At 41.5% G+C, this 24,921-nt stretch overlaps 1 protein-coding gene across 1 annotated transcript in view; it reads right to left on the reverse strand.

The window, feature by feature from the left end:
• The window catches only part of RGS6 (regulator of G protein signaling 6), a 456,413-nt gene that overhangs the window by 382,025 nt on the left and 49,467 nt on the right, over positions 1-24,921 (reverse strand). The gene's annotated exons all lie outside the window — the stretch shown is intronic.

The raw sequence follows: 24,921 nt of genomic DNA on the forward strand, positions 1-24,921 counted from the left end.
GTGCAGAGGCTGTGCTCTGGGAGAAAGTGCTGCCATTAGCACGGACAGGGAGGGATGGCAGTGGTTCCGCATCGGATCGGCTCTGTCTGAGTCTGCACAACACAGAAGGGGGAGAAATGAAAGTGGGCTCATTCCATCATTTCCTTGGAGACTCTGCTCTTCCCAAACATCCCTTCATCAGAGAAGCTTTTCCCGACCAATCTCTGTATGCACTGTCTCTCTCTACCCCCACTTTTTCTTCAGAGCACCTGTAACTACCTGACATAGTACATGTTTGTTTGCTGGTGGTTTTTATTGCCTGGCTGCTGGCCCAATAAAACATATGCTTCAAGAGGAACAGCCTTTGTTTGGTGTGCTCCGCAATCCCAGGAGCTAAAGTAGTGCCTGACACACAGTAGATGCTCAATAAATATCAGCTGCTGTTATTAAAGGGTTTTCAAAAGTGCCTGGCATATAAAACATTCAATAAGCATTAGTGTTTATTGGTGATTATCTAAAAAAAAAAAAACTGCAAAAAGAAAGGCAAATGGGAAGTGCTGAACCTTAGAAAGGTCACACCAGTAAGAGGGAGAAGAAATAGAGCAGATCTGAGTTACAAAGATGAGAAAACCTGGGCCTCCGTTAGGGCGGAGAGGAGAGATCTGCCCCTGGGGAGGCCACACCTCTGCGAACTGTGTAGCTGCAGGCTTTTTCCAGAGTCAATCCTGAAAACAAAAAACGGGGGACAAAACCAGTTCACCCTGGGGGCACTGTTTGTAGCTGAGAAAGGTGAAGAGCTGGTATTTTCTGGGAACAGAAAAGGGAGGCGCTTGGACTGAGTAAATGTCTGACTCCAAGAAATTGACCTGCAGTGACCTCTTTGGCCTAATCTTTCCCTTTCCTCTTATTAGATCATTTGGAAATACAGATTTTGGCAGAGTTCACAAGAGCTCATTTAGCTGGGAGACCAAACATCAAGCTAATTAGCAGACTCATAATTGACTGCTCCAGATATATGGGGATTGCCAGATCAGCTCCTCCAGCAAATAGGCCTACTGTGCATTGAGAAAATTCTTGGCAAAGTTATTAACACAACCTTATAGCTGAGTGATATAGTTTTACGCTGCTGGTAGAATAGAAGTTTTACCACTTCTCCACCTCTCCCAGGAAACAGGTCAGGGCTCAGAAAAGCCATGACTGCCCAAGCACCTCCTCTCAGGCAGCATCAGGAAACATTCCATGTTCCAGAAAGCTCTTACAAGCACTGAGCAAAAATTCCCAAGGCTGTCTTTCAACTCAGGTTAGGATGTTGCTAAATCAGATCATGAACAAGGGTGAGCTGTGTTGAAGTAAGCACCCTGGTGTCCACCCTCAGCTGTTACTGAGACTAAAATGTCAGCCATCTGCCACCCCCTAATCACAAAATATGATGACCACTGATTCCACCTTTACAGAGGTCTCCATTTCAGGGAATGAGTAAATGAACCAAAAGGGATATAAAAATCCATCTCTTCCATGGCCTTCCTGAAACCACATGCATGTCTTAAAACATGTCTTAGTAGACCTGGGAGTAAGGTACGTTTCTCTAAAATCTGAAACATGAAAAAGAGTGGGTGCTTATTAATTCCCTGGAGCTCTGCACTGCTCAGAAAGAAGTACTAGTGATATACTTGCGGTTCCTTTTTCAGGTGCTGAAAACTCCTAAACACCTGCTATCAGACGTTTCTTTAATTTAAATCCACTCAAAACTGCAAATTCTTGCAGACAAGCACAATCATGATTATACTCTAGAATTACTCAGTGAGACAAATGTGTAAATATATTGGAAACATTAGATGGAAAATAACGTTGGCCTTTACAGGAGTCACCCTGAGAAGGAGCACATTTAATACCCGGTATTACCACTGTTCAGACCATTTAAGAGGAACGTGCGGAAAAGCCGAGTTCCTTGCTTAGTTCTGCCTCTGACAAACGGCTGAGCCAGTTACTGCACTTGTCTGTGTAAAAAGAGTTATAAGGTCTTTGAAAGAATTACATGAGCTAAGAGGAAAGGACTTTGCACATGCTGCTCATGGTTAGTTCCTTTAGGGATCCCATTGAGGGGTTTTTGTTTTTGTTTCTGTTTGTTGAACGCTGACATTGCTTTTACAAAGCAGCCTCTCATTCCAGCAAGATAATGAACTAAGATGACGCCACACATTCATACATTCCTGCGACAAGCACCTGGAAATAACAGATACACTTTCAAATGCATAGTTAAAACTGCGATAAAGAGGGGGGAATTACCAGGTGCCAGAAACAAACAGCAACTGAAAACCCGAAGTGGAGGGATCAACTGGGCAGCTGCCCCTGGGGGCGAGGGGGTGCAGGGGGAGGAGGAAGGAGTAGAATGACTATTGACCCAGGCAAGGTAAGGGTTTAGATGCCAACTAGCACATAGGGACAAAAGGCAAAGCCTGTGGGAGGCTGCCCACGGGAGGAGGCTGCTGCCCAATGTGAGGCTCCTCAAAGAGCTGCAACTGCAGGGGCAATGGGCTGAAAAGCTCTCTTCCATCAGCTCTCATCGCTTGTTTATCTCTGACTTCAGGAGAGGAGAACAAAAGGAATCCTGCGAAATTGAAATTCCAGACCTTTGCCTCTGGACTGTTTGGGGTACAAATTTAGGCTACCTGCACATCCAGGAATGCCCAACCTGGAAAATTAACACAAAAATCAGTCCTGGGCCAATGATGGGCATGGGAAGAGCTAGAGCAAAACTCCCACAACCCATACTGCAGACAATTCCCACAGAAGAGTCATGCCCACTGAGCTCGCAAGTTATACAAATGCATTAAACAGAAGGATTCTAGCCGCAAGAATTGGAAATGATAGAATAATCTAAAAGAGAATATAATTAAGTTTAAAGGGAGAGAAAAACAAATCATCTGAGAAGCCAAAAAACACATTTGATAAAATTCAACATTAATCAATTAGTTTTTAACATTAAAAACAAACGAGAAAACACTTCTTACAAATCTAAGAATAGAAGGACATTCTCTCATCCCTATAAAGGATGCACTTCAACTAACCTATAGGCATAGCATTATAGTGCTCCTTTTTAAAGACAGAAATGAGACAAGAAGGTTACTATAACTCCGTGTTGGGAAACTTCCTGTGCAGGGTCTGAGAGCAAATACTTTAGGCTTTGCAAACTAGAAAGTCAGTGTCCAAGCTAGTCAAGTCTGCCATTGTCATACAAAATGAGCAACAGACAATATGGGTGTGGCTGTGTTTTAAAAACACGTGTGTGTGTGTGTGTGTGTGTGTGTCTATAAAAACAGGTGGTATCATAGAAGTCCAAGCCAATACAACAATACAAGAAAAATAAGTCAAAATCACTGTGGTACCGTGATATAATAAAAAATATATATATTTGGGTCTTTGTCCCTGGTGATTGGAACAGACCTCCTCAAACCCTTGCATTTCCTGAGTGGTAGGGGCCAGAGGAGCATCTTTTGTTATTCATAGTTGGCCCCTTTCAACCCTATCTGAGTTTATGCTAATGAGGTGAATCTTGAGGGATGGTGCTGGGTATCAGAGGGGTGGGGATGGGGACTGAAGATTTTCAATCACCAGTGGCCAATGACCTAACCAATCTTGCGTATGTAATGGCACTTCCATAAAACCCTAAATGATGGGGTCTGGAGAGCATCTAGGTTGGTGACCACATGGAGGTGCCATGTGGTCAGTGTGCCTTGAGAGGACACGGAAGCTCCATGTACTCCCTGCCTCCATACCTTGCCCTGCTCATCTCTTCCATGTGGCAGTTCCTGGGTTGTGTATTTTCTAATAAACCAGTAATATTAAGTTAAGCACTTTCCTGAGTTCTGTGAGCCATTTGAGCAAATGACCAAACATGAGGAAAGGGATATGGCTCCCCACGATGGTAGCCCAGCTGGTCAGAAATAAGGGAAACTGGGACTTGCCATTGGTGGCTAAAAAGGGAGCAGTCCTGTGGCACTGAGCCCTCTGACGTGCAGGGTCTGTGCTAACTCCAGACAGTTAATGCCAGAATTGAACTAAGTCATGGGACAGCCGGTTTGCGTCCACAGAGACCTGGATAATTGAAATGTGGGGAAACCCCCCACCTTTGGTCAGAAGTATTGTGAATAGAGAAATAGTTCTCCTTTAGCCACAACTTGGAGAGAAAAAAAGACCTGTCATTATCAAAAGACTATATAGCTATCTGCATAGGAAATACAAGAGTATCTACAGATAAACCTTGAAAATTAATGAGAGTTCAGCAAGATATATAAAAATAAATGATGTTCCTATACACCAGCAACACCAGGAAAAAAATTTTAAAAGATGCCATTAATAACAGTCATACAGACAGACTATGGGAGGCTTAGGAATACATTTAACAGAAAGAAGTAAGTAAAAGGTATGGCAAAAATTATGAAATTCTATTGAAAGGCATTTAAAAAAACTAAATATACACAGCTATACTATGTATACAGAAGATGAGAAGACTCAGTATAATAATGATAAGGGCAAGATGACTTGGGAGGAGCAGCCTAGCCAGAGACCCCCTCCCAGGTTAACTGTTAATCATTGCTTATCTGCTTCTGTAGCCCGTTTTCACATCCCTTCCCCCGCCTGGGGTAGCACATCAATCTCCCACCTGAATGCTAATCCCTTCTGCCCATCCGTTTCCCGCCGGAATGCTAGGGCTTATAAACCCCTATCTAACCCCGATTCGGGGCTCAGAATTTGGAGACTGCCTCCTCTGAGCCCGCGCGTGTGAATAAAGGCTTACTCCGTTCGTTCCCTGAATCGTGTCTTGAGTCTGGCTTTCCGTAACAATAAGAGGGCAAATTCTCATAATGCATTTAAAAAACTGGCTGAATAATACCAACAAAAGCAAAACAAGGCTTCCACATTCCTGCAGCACATTTGGAAGTGTAAAGAGCTTAGTATAGCCAAGACATTCTGAAGGTGAAACTTAACCCAGACCTAGAGCCCAAAGTAACTAAAATAAAGGAGCTGGAGCACAGTGGAGAAGCACACCACCGACAAAGAACAGAAAGCCACGGGACACGTCCGCGTGTATGTGGCAACGTGAGGCATGGCAGTGGTGAGAGCGTTCAGTATATGGAACGGAGACAACTGGACATCCATATGGAAAAAGATAAAAGTAGACTCTAGTGTCATATTATACACAAAAAACAATTCTGGGTCACTGTAGAACATTACATAGTGCAAAACTTAAAAGAATGTATAGAAAAGTGCATTTATGACTTTGGGGTAGAGAGCAGGGTTTCATAAACAAGATATAAAAAAAAATCACATACCATAAAGGAGAAATCGATATAACTGTATTAAAATTTAGCGCTTCTGTTGAATAAATGGCATCCCATGAAACTGAAAACATAAGCCACAGAGCACAGGAGATATTTGCAGCTGAGAAAGAATTAATATCTAGAATATAAATGATTCTTATAAATCATCAGTAAAAAGGCCAATGACGGGAGAAAAAAATGACAAAGGATATGAATGGGTGATTCACAAAGGAGGAGACTCAGATGGCCACTAAACAGATGAAGAGATGCGGGATCACACTAGCAAGCAGAGAAATGCAAACTGAAATGATGAGATGCACTTCCATGCCGATCAGACAGGCAAAAATTAAAAATCTGATAAACCAGGAGGACACAGGGAAACAGGAACTGCTAACAGAAGCATAATTACAACTGCTTTGGAGAACAGCTTGCAAACATCCACTAAACTGAAGACATGCATATTCTAGAACCTAGCAGTGTCTCCTCTAGGTGCTTGCTGCAGACGCTCTCTACACCTTTTCCTAAGCAAATGTGTACACACGTGTTTACTGCAACACTATTTGTAAAGCAAAAAGGTGGAACCATCTTAACCTTCTCTTAGGTGATTGGATAAAAACACTGATTTATTCAAATATTGGAATGCTATAGAGCAACTAAAGCAAATCAGTATGGATAAATCTCAAAAACATCATAGGGATATACACAGGATACTATGATGAGTGTAAATTTTAAAACACTCCCTGGGAAAGGCATAAACACATTTGGAGATGAAGCATAGCAATTCTCCCAGAGGTCTGACTATAGAAAGAGGGAGGGTGGGAGGGAAGGAAGGAGGAAGGGCATCTAGAACCTTGTGTTGCCTTAGGCGGAACCAGTGCTCTCTGGTCTCATCCAACTCAGCTGCTGGATTCAATGACTCTCTTCTTCATCCAAAAATCAAAGCCTCCTACAAAGAATGTATATTTGTCAGTCTTGAAAATATTCAATAGGATGTGCCATCTGCCCTGAAGGTAACTTAAAAAGAAGGATTCCGGAAATGTTTGGTACAATAGCAACATCGATGGAAGTATCAAAGGATTACATCTATTCCAAGGTCACTACTTTGAAGAGAGTAAAATCCATTTATACTGTAAGGCTGATTATTTTTAAATTCAGCAGCAGCAACTAAAGCCATTCCTTTTCCTGACTCTCAATGTTATCCAACATGGAAGTCAACACACCGCCCTGAGAATGCCCCAGCCGTGGATGTGGCAGCAGCATTATAAATGACACCACCTCCTTACAAAGAGCAAGTCATTCAACAAAAAGCTCTCACGGTGGTTGCAAATTATTGCAGATCCTTGCATCAACCAAGGGGGATTTGCCTAGGCATTTTGCTCAGAAAATGGGAAAACTTGTTAATCAAACACTGAACCCCACGGGGCAGCAGAAAGGAAACACTATTTTCACAGTGAGATCAGATCCGGCAGCTGCAATAAGGCCAGAGCACACAGAGAGAACGGCAGAGGAATGAGAGAACCTGACCAGCATGGAGTGAGGCATTCACGAAAGGCTGCCTGCATCATTTCGGAATGGTTCACCCTCAAATCCAATAACAATCAGGACAAAAGCCTGAAAGGCTCCATCCCTCTCGGCAGACAAGAATTCTATTGTCAACTGTCAGTTGATCATACAAAGCCTTCGTTATGTTTGCAACATACAGTGCAAGATATTCAACAGAGCACAGACCTGTTTGTTCATGAATATTGACTTACCTCATGCACATATATTGAGTGCCTATTGTGGCCAAGCGCTGGGCTGGTAGACAAATGTGAACTGAAATAGCCACATCTCTGCTCTCATCAAGTGTGTGGTAAATGAACTACATTGTTCACAAAACAATGTTTCTTCTAAAAAGGCTTTACTCTCCCCCTCCTTTGCCACTATATGAATCTGCCTACAAAAGGGCTGCTACTTACCTTTAAATCTCTGAGATTATACACTATCCCTATAAAATATCACACACTGAGATCTCTATATTAATGGTTCTTGGATATTAGAACTGATAAAGTCATTAATGTGTAATTTACTTTATTGAAGAATATGATAATGCTTTACTTTATAGAGCTATTTGATGGTTAACTTGGCTTACTTGACAAAGGACATACAGTAGTAATAATTGCTAAAACTTATTTTTGCTGATGTTATGCTATGCCAAGCACTAACAAGTGCTTTCCAATTAACTCATTTAATCCTCACAGCAACCCAGAAATGTGGGTATTGTTTCTATCCCAAATTTTCAGATGTAAGATGATGCAGACAGGGGTTTGCAAATTGCCCAAGTCACACAACTAGTAAGTGGTTGATTCAGATGCTGGTCCAAGCTCTTTGCCACCACGCAAAATAGCCTCAGAAATAGAAAATTGAATTAAATTAAATTTAAAAATATGGACGTAAAACCTTAACGCCCAAAGGGAATTGCAAGTTTTAGGAGTTTCTCCTAAGGAAACATCCCAGATTATAAAGCATGGTTAATAGCATCCGTTTTGCAGAACTGTTTAAATAGCAAAAAAGAAGGAAAAAAAGCTGGAGGGGCCTAAAAATCCAACAGTACAGGAATTAAGTTATCTAAATAAATTATTTTCATATCTTCATAAAATATGCCATTAAAATATATAAAAAATGTTCCTGACATTCTTTAAAGTTCAAATAGCAATGTACAGAATTTATAAAAATTATAAATATATCTTTCCTGTTTTGAAAGAAAAATAATGCCCATATGTGTAGAACTAGCTAAAATATACAATAAAATTTTAATAATAGTTATGTGTGAGTTGTCAAATTATAGGTTATTTTAATTTATTAACTTTTGTTTCTCTAAATTTTAAACTTTTTCTCTACAAAGCAGAAAAGTTTTAAATAGTCAATTCAATGACAAGTGTCAGTAAAATCACTTATATGCAAAATTAACCTTAAAGACTATTTATAAAATGTCTTTGGTTGTTTCCCCCAGTCACTTAAAAATTGGGGCATGTACTTCTAATACATGAATATTTTTGTTAATATTAAGAATATTTAATAAATTACATATATTCTCTAACCTAACATACATTTTAAAATTTCATAACATAGAAATTTTTAAAATAAATAGCAATTCTAACATCTTATTCTCATATCCTAGTGGATTAACCTACACAAATCCTGAGTATCAGCACAGCATAAACACACTGTATCGTCCGAGTACTAGCGATAAATGACTATGTTACATGGAAGAAGAGGGTATCATCGCTGGGGAAGCAGAAAAGCCTTCACAGAAAGGAAAACCCACAAGCTCAAAGGTGAGGATGGCTTCAACAGGCAAAAGTGATAGGCACAAACGAGTTTCTGAGCAAACATTAGTTTCCCCCAAACTCCTGGTTTTCTGTTTGATCGCCAGAATTGCCTTCAAAGCCGGATTCTACTCACACAAGTTAATCTGAGGGGACGCCATGAGCACAACAGAGGCAGGAGAGCCACGGCAGGTAAGAGGGCACAGAGCGCACAGGAGTGGGGCGGGGGGGAGCCACGGACCCTCTGTTAGGAAACAGTCACGACAGCTTTCAAATGTTACATAGCGGGGTGAGAATTTCACTTTTAAAAGAACCACTGGGCCCAAGTATATGGGATTGAAAATAGGACTGGAGACAGAACAGTAATTAGGAGAAAGTAATGGTGGTAGTAGGAATAGAAAGATATCAAATAGGGGAAATACATTGTATGTGTACTTCTGATTTAGAACTTGAGGACTTTGGAATTGAAGTAGAAGAGGAGGACAAAACTGGATCCTGATCCTAGACTCAGATAAAAATAGAGAGGTCACAAGAAGGAATGTGTTTGGGGGAAGGAAAATAAAAACTTTGGTTTTGGTTAGACAGAATTTGATGAGCTCAAGGTATTCATTCACCTTTTGGTTGAAATAGGGAGCTTGACAGTAGAATTTTGGAGTCATATCCAAACAGGATAAATAAGACTGCAACTGACAGTACCTAAACAGCACATTCAGGTGCAATGTTCTCATACTCTGTGTGAGCAATTGAGCCCTGGGGAGTGAAAAATTGGGGGGAGGGAACAGATCTTTTGTAAATGGACCATTCATTCCAGAAACCAATTTTGGTCAGTTTGGGTAAGTCTTGGCTGATTGGTCCATTAGTCCATAATCAGCTACGTAGTTATGAAAGATAGGAGAACCAAGGCAAATGTGTCAGAAGTGAAATAAAGAAGAAAAAGAAGTTTCAAAGAAGGCATCAACAACAATAATAAATGCTTAACCACCTGTGTGTGAGGTGGGGGTGGAGGGTTTAGAGACTTGGTCATTAATACACAGGGGAGAGGACTTTCAGGGTGGAACACACGGGGCTTTAAGTGGTAAGCCCTGAGTAGGTGATGAGGAAGCTGAGGCAGCCAGCTGAAGCTTGGCAATAAAACAAAGGAAATACATAGAACTATAGCTCCGAGAGAAAGTGAAGCTTAAAAAAGTGTGCTGTCCTTCTTAGTGTTACAGAAACCTGAGCATCCTTATACAAATTGGTAGGAGGAAGAAAGAAAATGCAAGAGTGAAAAGCAAAATAATAAATGGAAAATGCTCAGGAAGAGGGAGTAAAGGGAAAAGAGGAGAATCCTTGAAAAAAAGATAATTTTTGATAAAAGAAGAAAAAATTCTTAAAAATTAAGTGGAAAGGAGATCATATAAATGATAATCTCCTTGAGATTAGCAGAATCAGGGTCATCTGTTAAGTCCTGGGATATAAAGTACAGCATAGGAAATATAGTCAATAACATTTTAATAAGTTTGTATGGTGCCACGTGAGTACTTGAAATATCAGAGAGACCACTTTGTAAATTATCAATATATAATTGTCTAACCACTATATTGTACACCTGAAACTAATACAGACTTATGTCATATAAAATGTAATTGAAAAATAAAATTAAAAAATAAAATGAATGAATGAATGAGTCATAAGACAATATGGTAATAACTACGTGCGGCACCACATGGGTACCAGACTTATTGGAGGATCACTTCATAAGTTATGTAAATGTCTAACCACTATGCTATATACCTGTAACTAATATAATTCTGAATGTTATAATTGAAAAATAAAAATTAAAATTGAAAAAGAAAAGACTTGAGGAAATTTGAAGGGAGGGAAAAGGTTCTAACAGCTACCAAAAGATGAGTCACAGGAATTGATAGAGGACATGCACGCGCACGCGCGCACATGCGCACACACACGATAATCTACATGTCCTTCGATTAAAATACTTTTTAAGAAATTGTAAATACCTCTAAGGAGTCTACTTCTAGTATATATTTTAATATATAGAGAGATATAGATATAGATATAGATATAGAATATATTTTCCCACATTAAAGTTGTCTTAACGTGAATGGTTGCTATCTTTGTATATAAGTCTATTTCAAGATCGTATGCAGAGGAGGGGGATGTAAAACAAGCAAAAAAAAGTTCATTTACCTGAACTTCTGTTAAGGCAATTCTATGATAAAGAGGCAAGACTCAGTAGAGAAATATTAATATCTTATAAAGCCCTGAAATACTTGGTAATTAATTTTTCAGCAGGAATAAAGCTTTATTCCAACAGTAAGAACAGCTATTGCCACCAAGGCATGGGGTTGGGGGAGAGTCAAGGGAACTCAGAAAAGGTGAGTAGCAGAGAGGAAGCACAGTCACATGCTAATTCCTACGCCTGCGGAGCTCAGCCCAAAAGGACGGTGGCAGAATCTAACAAATACTGGGTTGGCCAAAAAGTCCATTTAGTTTTTCTGTAAAATAAAAGACACATTTTTCATTTTCATCAATACCTTTATTGATTTGGATATTTTGAGTACATCAGCTATCTCCCACATGATAGAACATTGATTGTTCTCAATTACTGTCTCGATTTGATTGCTACCAACTTCAACTGGTCTACCCAACCATGGAGCATTGTCCAGTGAGAAATCCCCAGCATAAAACTTTGCTGACCACATGTTCGATCAGCTACACAGCACCTTCTCCATGTACTGCACAAATCTTTTTTTTTATGTGTTTCAGTTGCATTTTTACCTTTCTTCAAATAATAAAGCATAATATGACAAAAAAATGTTGTATATTTCTTCCATTGTCAACATTAAAATGGCTACACAGAAAATTCACCAATTTTGATGTTTTTTTAAATGCACGCTGATATGACAGCTGTCATAACAATCTAACAAAACTGTTTCGAATAAAGTTAAAGGCAACTAAGCACTACTACAGGCATCAGAAAAAGCCAAATAAACTTTTTGGCCAACCCATATAAGGTAGACTGCTGCCACTAGGACTGGTTCTTCCAGACAAAAGGAAGGGAAGCCTGCTTCATAATACCAAGCCAGGGTTTAGATTTCTCCTGCAAAGTAACCAGATATAAAACTCTTTAAAGGCAGAAATAGCAGTTCACTTAACAAATATTTCTGTAACACCTATGTTCCAGACACAAAGCTCAATGATGGGGAGAGAGAAATGATTGGCTTCTTATATTAGTTATCTATTGCTGTGGGGGGAACTACTCCAAAACTCAGTGGCTTAAAATAGCAAACAATTGTTATCTCACAGTTTCTGAGTAGGCGATTCTGGCTCAGGGTCTCTGTGATGGGGGCCTCCAAGAACACCACCAGGTTCAGGGATCACTAGGACAATTCCCAGGACTCACATGTAATATTGCTCATGAATTATTACAGCAAAAGGATGTAAGGCAAAATCAGCAAAGGGGAAAGGTGCATGGAGTTAAGTTTGTAGGAAACCAGACACAAGTTTCCAAGAGTCCTCTCCCCATGGAGTCCCACAGAACAGGCTTAATTCCTCCAGCATCGAAGTATGACAACACTTGGTGAATTGTTGTCTACTAGGGAAGCTCGTCAGAGACCCAGTGCCCAGGGTTTTTACTGGGGGCTACTCACACACACACCTTCTGCCTGGAACATACCAAAATTCCAGACTCCAAGTTAGAAGCAGGTGTTTATCATAAATAATACTGTTTGCACAGTTTGGGCACAATAAACTACTCATCAGCAGTTAGAGAATGGAGGGAATCCTCCCTAAGTCCAACCTCCCAGATGCCAGTCAGGAGCCAATCTTATAAGTGGGCCCTTTGGAGGACAGCAGTCTCAAGCCTGCTGTGTTAACTCTTTTCTCCACAGTGTCTCAGGAGGTTGTAGTCAAGGCTGTGAGCTGAGGCTCCATCATCGGAAGCCTTGACTAGAGCCGGAGGGTATGCTTTCAAAGAAGTTCACTCACATGACTATAGGCAAAAAGGTGTTCACTGTATGGGGCTCTCCACAAGGCTGCGTGAACATCCTCAACATATGGCAGCTGGCGTTCCCCACAGCAAATGATCCAAGAGAGTAAGGGTATGCCCAAAATGGAGGCTGCAGTCTTTAATAAGAACCTCAAAGCGACATACCATCACATCAGCTCTTGGTCACAAAGATCAACCCTACTACGCCATGCGATGGGGAGGGGAGTAACAACTCTGAATGCTAAGAGGTAGGGATCACTGGGGGCTGGCTGCCCTGGAGGCTGCCTACCATAGCCCCATCCTCTGGCTCCCAATGATTCACATCTCTCTTACATGCAATATACACTAAGCCCTCCCACGGTGCCTAAAAGTCTCAGTCAATCATAGCATCAGCTCCAAGTACAGATTCTTATTATCTAAAAAAAGTCTAGGTACAGATGAGGATCCTTGAGTGTGGTCCCTGAACTACAGATCCTTGAATACAATTTCTCTCAATATATAGACATGCTCAACTAAAGTTATCTGTGCCCACACACTCAACATTCAATGGTGGGATGAGCAGAGGATAGCTATTATAGACACTCCCGCTCACAAAGAGGGAAATGGGAAGCATGTAGAGGTAGCAATTCTGAAATCCCACCAAGCAAATGTTTTGAGTTCTTTAATTAGGTCTTGAGTTAAGGTCTGAGAATAATTCTCTATGACCCTTAACTTCACTCTCTGAACTTTTAGTTTTGGCCTCTTGGTTATCCTTCCATTTTCATTAAAGGCAGTGTTTGCAGCTGGCTAGTGTTCTCAGTCTGTTTCCTATTTGGTGATAATTGGGGGTCCAAATGTCCGTTTTCATTTTGTCTTTTCCATGTTCCTTTCATTTCAAGCTGATGGTGTCTTTTCAGGTATAACTCTCTTTACAACTTTGAGTGTCTTCTCTGAACCTTCTTAGGGGTCATTTCATTGGACAAAAGCTATACCCACAAACCTCTTTGCAACGGTCCTTCCTCACTTTGGGCCTTCGCTGAGGGACAATGTCCTTGAGCTTCTAGGAAGCCTTGTTGTTTGAGAGGCTCTGTAAGACAAATCATTAATCTCTTTAGAAGGCCTTTTGGCCAACTGCAGGGTGCTCTCAGACACCATCTTTGATTCTGGGGGTCTTAAGAAAAGATTTTACAGTCACATCCTTCACTTCTTGTCTGGAACTTGTTTTCCTAAAAGTGCCCCAAATTTGATCTTTGTTCAGAAGCCATTTCTTAATTTTAGCATCATGTACCATCTGGAGAGGCTGGAAATCTTCAAAAACAGCAAGTCCTGGCTCTTTTATATCTACTTCTGCCTTCAGTTTCTCTTTTCTTGAAATTTTACTATAAGCAACAGGAAAAAAATAGAAGGCATTTTCAACACTCTGGTTAGAAATCTCCTTAACTATATCGCTCAGTGCATTAGGTACATTTTCTGCTTTCCACATTACTGCAGGCAACAGTATGGCTGAATTTTTTGCTGCTATATAACAAAGACTCTCCCTTTTCCAGTTTCCAATATGATTTTCCTCATTTTCCTTTAAGCCTTCACTGGCAGCCTCCTCAAAGTCCAGACTTCTATGGACAACGCATTAAAAGCATTTTAAGCTTTTATTAACATGTTCCTCAAAATCCTTACAGCTTTTCCACTGTACACTGCCTAGTTTCAAAGCCCGTACCACATTTTAGTTTTTTGTTTTGTCAGCACCCCATATCTAGTACCAAAATATTATTAGTTTTCTACTGATGCACAATAAGTTACCCCAAAACTCAGCACTTAAAACAACAAGGACGTATTGTCTCACCTGGTTTCTGAGGGTCAGAATTGGGAAGCATTTAGGTGGGTAGTTTGGGCTCAGGGTCTCTCATGAGGTTGTAATCAAGGTGATGGCAGGACCTGCAACATCGAAAGGCTCCACAAGGAGAGGTTGGCAAAACTCACTCAACTAGTTGCTGGTCAGCCTCTGTTTTTTATTAGCTGTTGCCCCATGAGCCTCTCTCCATACATTGCCTGACTGCCTTTGTAACAGGACAGCTGCCTTTCCATAGGTGGAGTGGTCCAAGTGAAAGAGCTCGGGCTTTTGTAACCTATTCTTGGGAATGTCATGTCATCGCTTCTGTTATAATCTATTTGTCCAGGGCATGAATACCAGGAGGTAATGACCACTGGGGGACCATGTTGGTGGATGAGCTACCACATTTTCTATTTGGAAGTCTAATGGAATAATAGATATCAACAAACACTTACAATGAAATTTAATAAGGGCCATAAAAAAGCATATGGAGACGCCAGCACCAGCTTCCCCTGGAGGAGTCAAGATGAGGTGACAGAGGAGGCTGTTTACTTTGGGGCCTGACGGGACGAATGCGCCACCGCCTGCTGGAAGCCGTCAGTGCATTTCTCTGTGGCGTATCCCACCTGCCTGGCGAACCTGAGAGCCTCAAAGCTCTTCCTAAAAGCAAACAGGGGATGACTTAATTTAATATCAATAGTTTTTGAGGACACTATAGATAAATCAAAAGCATAATGGTAGATGGCATTGTTCTCTCCTGCGACACCCGGTCGGTCAGAAGACCCACTTTTTTTATTTAGAGATATTTACATCCTTGTGTTAAAGTTCTTTTGAAGGGGTTGCCTGGTTGGATGGCTTTTTTCTTTGTCTTCCAGGAAGAAGGGGAAGAATGTACTTGGAAAGTAGTGTATGTTTACATCGATCTGCAAATTCCTGTACATAGAGATATATTTTTTAAGTGTGAATGTAACAACATACTGTGAATTCTATCTTGGTTACAAATGAGACTCCTTCAGTCAGTAATCCAAATAAAAGCAGTTCGGGAAAAATACAATAACAATAATCATCGTAGATGACAGATGCTATGCTTGGCAATGCCTCATCTAAAGGTCAAAAGTTATTGGAGGGATAATGAATAAAGTGAAAACGCACAGCTTGATAGCAAATGGGAGAGTCAGAATAAATGTCCATAAGTTAATAAAGCACACAATTATTCAACATGTAACAGTGATTATATAAATAAGAAGGCAAGAAGAAAGACATGGAGAAAAAAACGCTAACGAAAGGACCTTTCATGTGAAACAGAGGCAAGCGTGGATGGAAAACTAGGTCAGGCAAGCATGCTGAAATATTAAAAGCTGCTATTTTTCTCATTATAAGAGTGATACAATATCATTACAAAAATCTATGAAGTATAAATGAGCATAAGAAAAATCACCCATGGCCCCAAATTCTGTGCAATACTACTAACTGTATTATATACTGTTCCCTTTTAGACTGCTGATAGGTAGGTGGCGATACAGACATACACACATGCATGTAATGCTGGAAATACATAATTTTAAGAAATGGCTCTATGTTTTTCATGAATATAAAATTAACACACAAAAGTTAAATTCATATGTAGGTAATGTTTTTAAAGTCTAAATATTATAGAGAGATATGAAGTAGAAAGTAAAATTCACCTGTAAATCTTACTCAGGGGTAAAACAGTTTACTGTTAACACCTAGAAATTTTCTTGCAAACATTTTCAATGCGAACATGATTTTAATGCAAAAATAAGCTCTTGTGTTTTCTTAACTGCTTCTCTCACTTAGAAGTACATGGTGGCTCTCTTCCTCTGTTAATACATGCACAGCTACATTATTTTTAATGTACGTACCATCCAGACCAGGTATGTACCATAACTTATTTAACAAATACAATACCCTATTAATGAGCTTTATGCCACACTCAATTTTCCACAGTTACCAAGAAGGCTCAAAAATTACACCTCTGTGCAAATATCTTTGCATACTCATCTGTTATCTCCTCAGAATAAACTTCTACAATTAGGTTTGCTATGTCAAAAGATATTCACTTTTTGGGAATGTTTGTGAATATTCCTGCATGTCCCACCATACATGTTATAACAATATACACTTACAGCAAGAATCTAAAAATGATTCTAGCCACCACTTTCACCATTACTGAGTACTCTAAGCAAAGAGGCTCAATTTTTATTTCTTCAGACATGAAAGAGAAATTAAGACAATACATTTTCCAATGTTTAAAGGCCATTTGAATGTTTTCTTTGTTAATTATGCATTCTTGTTTTTGGCCAAATTTTCATGGAAGTGTTCATTGTTTTCGTATTGATTTGCAAGTGCCCTGCCACCCAAACACACATCTATTCATACTTTTAAAAGCCTATTCGCAACGTCTTACCAGCAGAACATAAATAAGAACTCACAGCGTCAGTAAATGGTTGAATCACGTTCAAACTTTCCTGACTCCGAAATTCAGGCGCTGCCCACTGTGACACACAGGATGCTGACACCTCTTCAGGACTGAAAGCAGGCGCTCCAAGGCTGCTGCTCCTTAAGTCACCAGGGGGCTTTTCAAAACCCTAGGCCCACTTCTCAGCCCCATGTCAATTCAACCAGGCATAGTACTGAGGATGCCTAGGTGATTCCCAAGGGCAGCCACGTTTGAGAACCACTGACGAAAGGTTTCAGCCCCCAGCGGCTGGGACCACTGCTAGCTCCCAGCCCCAAGCTGTCAACCCCCTCCCCAGCTGCCCTTGCTCATGCCTCTTCCGGGGCCTGCTGCATCCTATGCCTGGAGGATGCAAAGGTAGCCCAGTTCCAGGGTCACACTGGATAGGAGGAGGCCTTATGTCCGCAAGGCAGCCTATCTTCTCCTGCCGAATCCTGCCTCCTTCCCCTCCCCACAGGTGCTGACCCGCGGAGATTGCCTAAGCATGTCCTGCTGACCCAACCTCGGGGACTGCTTCCTGAAGGAACCCAACCTGTGTCACATACTGTGGAACGTCCCTTAAAAGAATAAACTTTCCCTAAAGAATAAATAACCTCTTCCTCAAAGCTCTGACATCCAGCTGAAGGTAGTTATCAAAACATCCTCTCTGGGGGCATTACTCTTTACTGAGCACAGAGTTTCTGTTTGACGTGCTGAAAGTTTTGGAGGTAGTGGTGACGACTGCACAAAATTGTGACTGTAACTAATGCCACTGAATTGTACATTAAAAACAGTTAAAATGACAGATTTTGTGTTGTATGTAGATTGTACCTTGATTTTCAAAAATTAATAATGTAATATACGAAAAAGCACTGAATTGTGTACTTTAAACGGGTGATTTGTTGATATGTGAATTACTTCTCAATAAAGCTGCTTAAAAAATCCTCTCACTGCTGTGTAATGGCATGGCAGTCAACAAATGAGCAAAACAGTAGTCTCAGCTCTGTTAATCCATATAACAATGACAATATTTTTAAGCCCTTATCGAAGGGTTTTCTTTTACCCATTGTCTCATCCCCTAAAATACAGAAACAAAATGCTTATTGATTTGTACTTTACCTATCTTTGATCAGCAGTAATTCAGGATTTCCGTGCTGAGTGGTACAGGGAAAAGAAGAAGCAATTTCTTGGGCCGGCTCCCAGGGTTAAGAATGTTTAAAGACTCTTTGAGGGCTAAGCTATTGGCAACGTCACTAACTTCAGTTTTGCAGTTGTACAAGCGTTCAATTTTACTGAAGCACAAGCTCACGCATACAGAAAACCCCCATGAAGCCAGATAGCAGACCATTCCTAAAAGAGAAACAAAACAGACTTATTCATAATGACAACCATGAGCCAAAAACAGCGGTGTCCAGAGAATAACAGATGCAAAAATCTACCTCCCGAGGAAACATACAATCCACTGCCTCTCCTCCAGGCTTTATGAAGTGCTTCACATTTGCAAACCCTCCATAATTATCATCATTAGTCATCCATCCCTGAGGAGCTAAGAAGTTTCCGTTTTTTGAAAGACTGACAAGCCTCTCATATTAACGTATACCTTCCCTTAACAAGAGACCTCCGATCAATAAAGGCCAGACCTCCAATAAGGGTAACTGTCATTTAAAGTCTGTGGTTTCTGCTCTTGGCCCTCCACAATCAATGTACAACCAGAAACCAGTGTGATGTTATACAAAGCTTATACACTGAAGTGCTTAACAACGAAAGAAAACACACCTGTCAACAATGCTGCCCAAAGCATAATAAAAAAAATATTGAATTTGGACGTAGGTAACTTGAGCCTCTGACTTAACTCTGCTGCTCACAACTTGTGTGACCCGGGGCCAGCTGATTAACCGCTCTGAACCTCAGTTCCTTTATCTGCAATACGGGCTTAATGGTGACATTTGTGCTGCCTGTCTCCCAGAACTGTTGTGAGGTCAAAAGAGATGAATGGATGTCTAAACACTTCACCAACTCAAGTTCTATACAAACGTGAAAGAATACTACACATCTATAATCCATGCTCCAGAGAAACATAGTTTAGGGCCATTTAAGTATAACATAGCTGTTTAAATATGAGAGTGAGCAAATGAATTCCACGGAGGAAAAAATATTCATCCAAGTTACCTCTTCTTGCATCCATTTCATAACCCATTTGAGACCAAACTGATTTTGTTGTGGAATTCACAGACCAGGGTGTAAAAGGAAATAAGAGTTAGAATGTGTCTTTAATTGAGACCGATAAAATCATTCCCATCTGAAACTCCAGAGTTTGTTTGGTTTGCTATTTCTATTGCTGTGTGTTATTTTTGTTTATTATCATAGAAAGCACCGATATATAAAACACTCAGTTCCTTTTGGGGCTTGGGCACACCTATTTTTTTCCTAGAAAAGATCCTGGAGAGAACTAAATTTTCACAGCACTACACAGCGATTCTCTAGTGGATTTTAAAGAAATCCTGCAAGATGAGACAAAAATCAACCACTGATTTTACATTCCACAAATGTATAACCTCTGAAATATCAAAGTCAGGGACTTGTTTTTTTCCCCACTGAGTGAAGACTTAGACTGGGACTAATACGTGTTCCAAATTTAGCAGAGCCACAACCACTAGACGCAATTGCTTAACCACTGCACGTATCTGTCTGTGCAGTGAGAGGCCACCAGCAGAACCAAAAAGCAGAGTCAGGTCAGACACAAACAACTGACCAAAAATTGGTCAACCGAATCCTGAAATCAAGAGAGAACTAGATGTTCCTCCTTCAACTATTTTTTCTTTAGGAAGGACTGGTGGGGGGAAAGGAGAAATCAGGATATATTCTGATAAGTTAAGCCATTTGTGGTATTCAGGCCCTGAAGAATGAATCAACTTTGCCCTGACCGGTGTCACGCAGTTGGTTGGAGCATTATCCTGTAAACTGAAAGGCTATGGGTTCAATTTCTGGTCAGGGCACATGCCTGGGTTGTGGGTTCAGTCCCATTGGGGTGCATACAGGAGGCAATTCATTTCTCTCTCTGGAATCTGTAAGTATATCCTCTAGTGAGGATTTTTTTAAAAAGAATTAACTTTAAAACAAACAAAAATGTCAACGTACCATCTTCTCTCCTCTTTCCAGTATCAAACTCCTCAAGAGAACAGCCTACAGCCTCTGCGCCCCTTTCCTCCCCATACACTAAACAGCTCTCCCAGTGGTCACCTGTCAAGATCATGTGATCCAAGCCCAGGGGCCTTCCGTATTTCTTGACTACCCTGTAGCATGCAGCCCTACTGGCCGTTCCTCCTTCTGGAAACAGCCCCTGCCCTGACTCTGGTACAGCACCCGCCCTAGCACTCTGCCTACCCGGTCTACTCCATTTTCCTCTCTCTGGCCCCCCCTGGTTCTCTGTTGCCTCAGTCCCCTGGCCTCCACTTCGGGCATCCTCCACTACCCTCCCTCCCTGGGCCACCTGAGCTCTTCTGCAGCTCTCTGTCCAGCTGTATGTGACAATTCCCAACAACCTCCTCCCTAAAGATCAAGCCCATATTTCCAATTGCCTGACCCATATTTCTGTTTCTCCCCTTAGCACCTTTTATCCAAGACAAAACCTATCACCTTCTGTACAAAAACAAGCTCCTAGCTTTCCAAGTTGTGTTATTCTTTCCATTTCTCACTTTCAAAGCAATCCTTCTACTTCACCTACATTTGGAAGTTTCCAAGTCCCATGAATGGCTCGAGATGTCCCTCCTATCCATTGCTTCTTTTGCACTCTCATGCAATGATATTTCAATTACTTCTGACGTGGACTCTTGTTAGCAGTATCTTCTGACTCTCAAAAAATTCTGTACCACAATACCAGATAATTCTTCCGGAAGTAATGTGTGTATCCCAGCTCTGTTAAAAAATGCCACTGCTTCTGCTTTTCAAGTCCAGATTCCTCATCCTAACATTTAATGTTCTCCCTAATCCAGCCTTATCTCTGCTAACAACCTACATCACAATGTTTAGATGAATTTGGGTTCCTACCTGTTTTCCTAAACTTGCCTTAAAGTTTCCAGCTCTATCTGAAATGCTCTTTTGAGCTCTACCTCCCCCTGACCCCTACTCCAACATCTCCTCCTGTTAAAGTTATACCTTTCTTCAACACCTAGCTCAAACTACTTCCACAATGAAACTTTTCCTGGTTTCTCCTGTCAAAATGCCTTGCACACAAAAGCATCTTGTCCCATTCCTGGGGCTCTTAGAAGATCTGTAACAAGGAAGTACACATTTAGATTGTGGTTATATCACAAGCCTCCCCAAAGGGAGGAGCCTCAGAATCATGGTTTGCTAAAAAGAACATAAACTTTGAAACTAGAATATGTTTTCAATTGCTCTTAGCTAAATGACTCAGTCTCTCTGGTTTTAGTTTCTTCATCTGGAACAAGAACCTATGGTAATCATTGTGAATTTACTTGCTTACATAGGGGTGGGCAAACTATGACCCACAGGCCAAATCCAGCCCTTTACCCATTTTTATAAATAAAGTTTTATGGAACACAAGCACATCCATTCACTTCTGTACTGTCTATGTTTGCTTTTGCACTCTAATTATAAAGCTAAGTAGATACAATGGAGACAACATGGCTTGCTAAGTCTAAAATATTTACTCTGTGTCCCCTTCTTCTCCAACTCACTTTCCTTATATAGGTGGAGAGGAGGTGTAGTTATCGATATCTTCCAAACTTCCATAAATCTAGGGATGCTGGGGTTAATTGGGTTCCACCAATTAAATCCACTCATGCAGAGAGTTCTACATGATGGAAGTAAGACGGAGCCCATCTTCTGGCTCCTGGCTGACTGTTCACTGCTGTCCAGAAAGGTCATGGAAACGGGACACCGTTGAGCTACAGCTGGGTCCCGGCACCCTCTCCAGCTTTCCAAGGGTTGAGAAGCAGTGCAGCGGGGGTGTGCTCTGACCTTGGTTCTCTGTAGTTCTGGAAATCTTTTCCTGAGGCTCACCCTGCTGCTGGTTTTGTAAGCACCCAATTCTCTGTGTTAAATCCCTTCTTGTTTAAAATTTATAGCCAAGTTTCTGTGTCTTGTACTGAACACTAACTGACACAGAGCAAAATGATAAATATCTAGTTGAGTTAGAGACATGAAATGACAACGTCTGTGAAAGTGCTTATAAACAGTAAAGCTAACGTTTTCTGTGAATCATCATCTTATTCCCACACTCTGACCCTCCCCCACCCCTGACTTAGCACAGTGCTCCCCACCCTGAAACAATGATGTTCTCCACAGCACGGTCAGCTCCCTTCTGTTCTCACTCTGCTTGAAAAATCTCATTTCTCCTTCGAGTTTCAATAACTACACAGATCAAGAGTTAACTTATCTGAGGGCATAGACATTTGCAGAAGTTGATACAAAGCTAACTTTCCGGAACAAATGCACATGCGGTAAAATTTCAACATAATTTCTAAGGTTCATGGAGCTCCTGAATTGTATCTAGGGTCTTCTAGGTTATAAAACCCTGATCTTAAATAATAATGAGTGTCTAAACCCATATCTCAAGCTAGATCATGCACACGAGGCTAAAAGTGATGTTTACAACTGCTCACTGGACTTTCAACAGGCAACTCAAACTCCATGTGTCCACATGTGATTTTATCTTCCCACTGCTCCTCTTCCTCTGGTATTTACCATGTGAGGGAAAGATTCTAGCACCTTCATGATGGTGTAGCATCATGCAGACATCTCTCCTTCCTTCTCCACAGACAGTCGCCAGGTCCTGACAATTCTATACCCCTAGTCACCTTAGACTCTACCCACACTCCCGTCTCAGTTACAGTAATTTGTCTGCCACCCCACCCCTAACTGAGATTGCTGCAGAAGCCATCATATTGGCCCCTCTGCTTCCATTATGTCCTCTCCAGTCTATTTCCTGGACCTTAAAACTTGCATATCAAATTTAATATCTTTCCTTTGTTTAAAACCCTTAATAACTCCACATTCTTCTCACAGTCGCCCTCCCCATGCCTCCCCAAAGTGACTCTATTACACTCCAACCATCTGAGCTTCTGGTTCCCGGAACTACACTCTTTGTCACCCCCAGGGAGCACATGCTACTTTCTCCCCATCTTATTTCCTACTGCTGCCACCTTTATCTCCCCTACACACACACACACACACACACACACACACACACACACACACTTTCCTCCTGCCTAAACGCTCATCCTTCGATTCTCAGCTTATTCCCTTACTCATCAAATGTTTCTTGAGCCTCTACTATGTGCCAACTGGGCTAGAACTAGAGATGGACACAACGCTTCTCCTGACAAAGCTCAATTTTATAGGGGCATTAGATCAATAATGACAAGTATGATGACCCCCAAAGGTCCCCAGTTCCAACCCAATGCTGAGTCAAGATCCCTGTCTCTGGGATTCCATAACCACATCTGGGATCCCCAATCCCACCACTACTATTGGCTCATTCATCTCTCCCAATGACCAGACTATAGACTCCTTACAAGTAGGACTATATCTTACCCATATTTCATTTATTGGTGACACCTGATACTGTACCTGGAACTCAGGAATTGCTTAATCAATCCCTATTGATTAGAAAATCCAGTCAGTAAACATCAACTGAGTGAGTCAGCTCTGCTTAGAAGTGGCCCTGTAGGGGGAATACAATAGAAACAATTGGAGTGAAGAAGTCCTCACTGTTTCCTTGTCTGCATTTTGTGGATGCCTCAGATCACAGGTAACCTGCTTCTAACTAACACCAGACTTAACTGCTGCATTTCATGTTACACAGCTATTCCCAGCAGCCCTTCTTGCCTCCAGAATAAATACCTGTGTGCTCAACAGTGTACCTAATTAAAGGCACCACCTAGCAACTCGGGAGGCCTCTCGAGGCCAGTCTCCAAGATGCACCCATGGTCACTGGAACCTAAAAACCATAGAAGGCAAGGTAAGCACAGGGGACTTGACACCCAGCAGAGGTCCAGGAGCTCAGCCAAGTGAGATCCCAGGAGCTTTCCTCCAAATTCCCTGCTAGGCCAGGCGTGCGCGCGCGTCTGTGTGTGTGTACTACCGCCACATTTCTGAGTGTGTGTGAACGTAGTGGGGGGTGGGCCAAAGCAAAGGAAAACTAAGCAGTAAATAATCCTTTAAAAAAATAATAAGGCAGTTTAGATAAACACTGATGAGATTTTCTTGAATATACAACAATACAAGTAAACACTGACGGAGCACTATCCATGTGCATCATTTAATTCTGTCAGGGCCCCTATGAGGTGAGCACCATTATCATCTCACAGGTTCATAAACTGAGGCCCAGGGAGACTAAGGAGCCTCCCATGGCTGCCCCTCACTCCAGCTAATGTCACAGGGGGATGCCAACCTGTAGTAGGACTCAGAACCCAGGACTGGAAGCTCTGCACTTACATCGCTGGGAGGGTGGGCATCCTTCCCACCCCTACCCTGCCAGTGCTCCAGCATCCAGTGCCAACAAGAGGGGGCCCGTACTATCCGACAGCCTGAGAATGCGATCTCCGTGTCAGGGGGCAGCTCATCAGTCTAGTCCAGAGATCCAGAGTTTCAACCTTCTTCCTCTCATGGCACACATAAACTAATTACCACAATTCTGCAGCACACCAGAAAACATTAATGTGCTGCCAATCTGGGGGGAAAGAAAAAAGGTCGGTACCCTTAACTAGATAGTCAGTTATTACACGGTTTAAAAATTCTTGTGGTGCACCCGTTGAAAATCACTGGTCTAGTCAATTACTGCCACGCAGTTAGGAGGGTCTGATGTTGCAAGATCTTCCTAGTTTTCAAAACACAGCAGGTGTCCAGGTTTTTCTTTTAACTGGGGATGAGAAAAAAGAGGGATCACGTGTTTTAGCCAGAGGAACTGAGGAGAATATGGTAATAACGGAGATGGGCTTATGAGAGAGGAAGAGACTTGGAGATTAAAGACTGTGTGCTGAGTTGCTGGTGCTAAAGGTGCCCAGAAGGCCAGAGAACTCTGGGGCCAGGTCTGACGG

Source organism: Pteronotus mesoamericanus, unplaced genomic scaffold (assembly GCF_021234165.1).
Source record: "Pteronotus mesoamericanus isolate MK-2021 breed Mesoamerican mustached bat unplaced genomic scaffold, CSHL_Meso_final contig_182, whole genome shotgun sequence".
In the NCBI taxonomy this organism is placed as follows: Eukaryota; Metazoa; Chordata; class Mammalia; order Chiroptera; family Mormoopidae; genus Pteronotus; species Pteronotus mesoamericanus.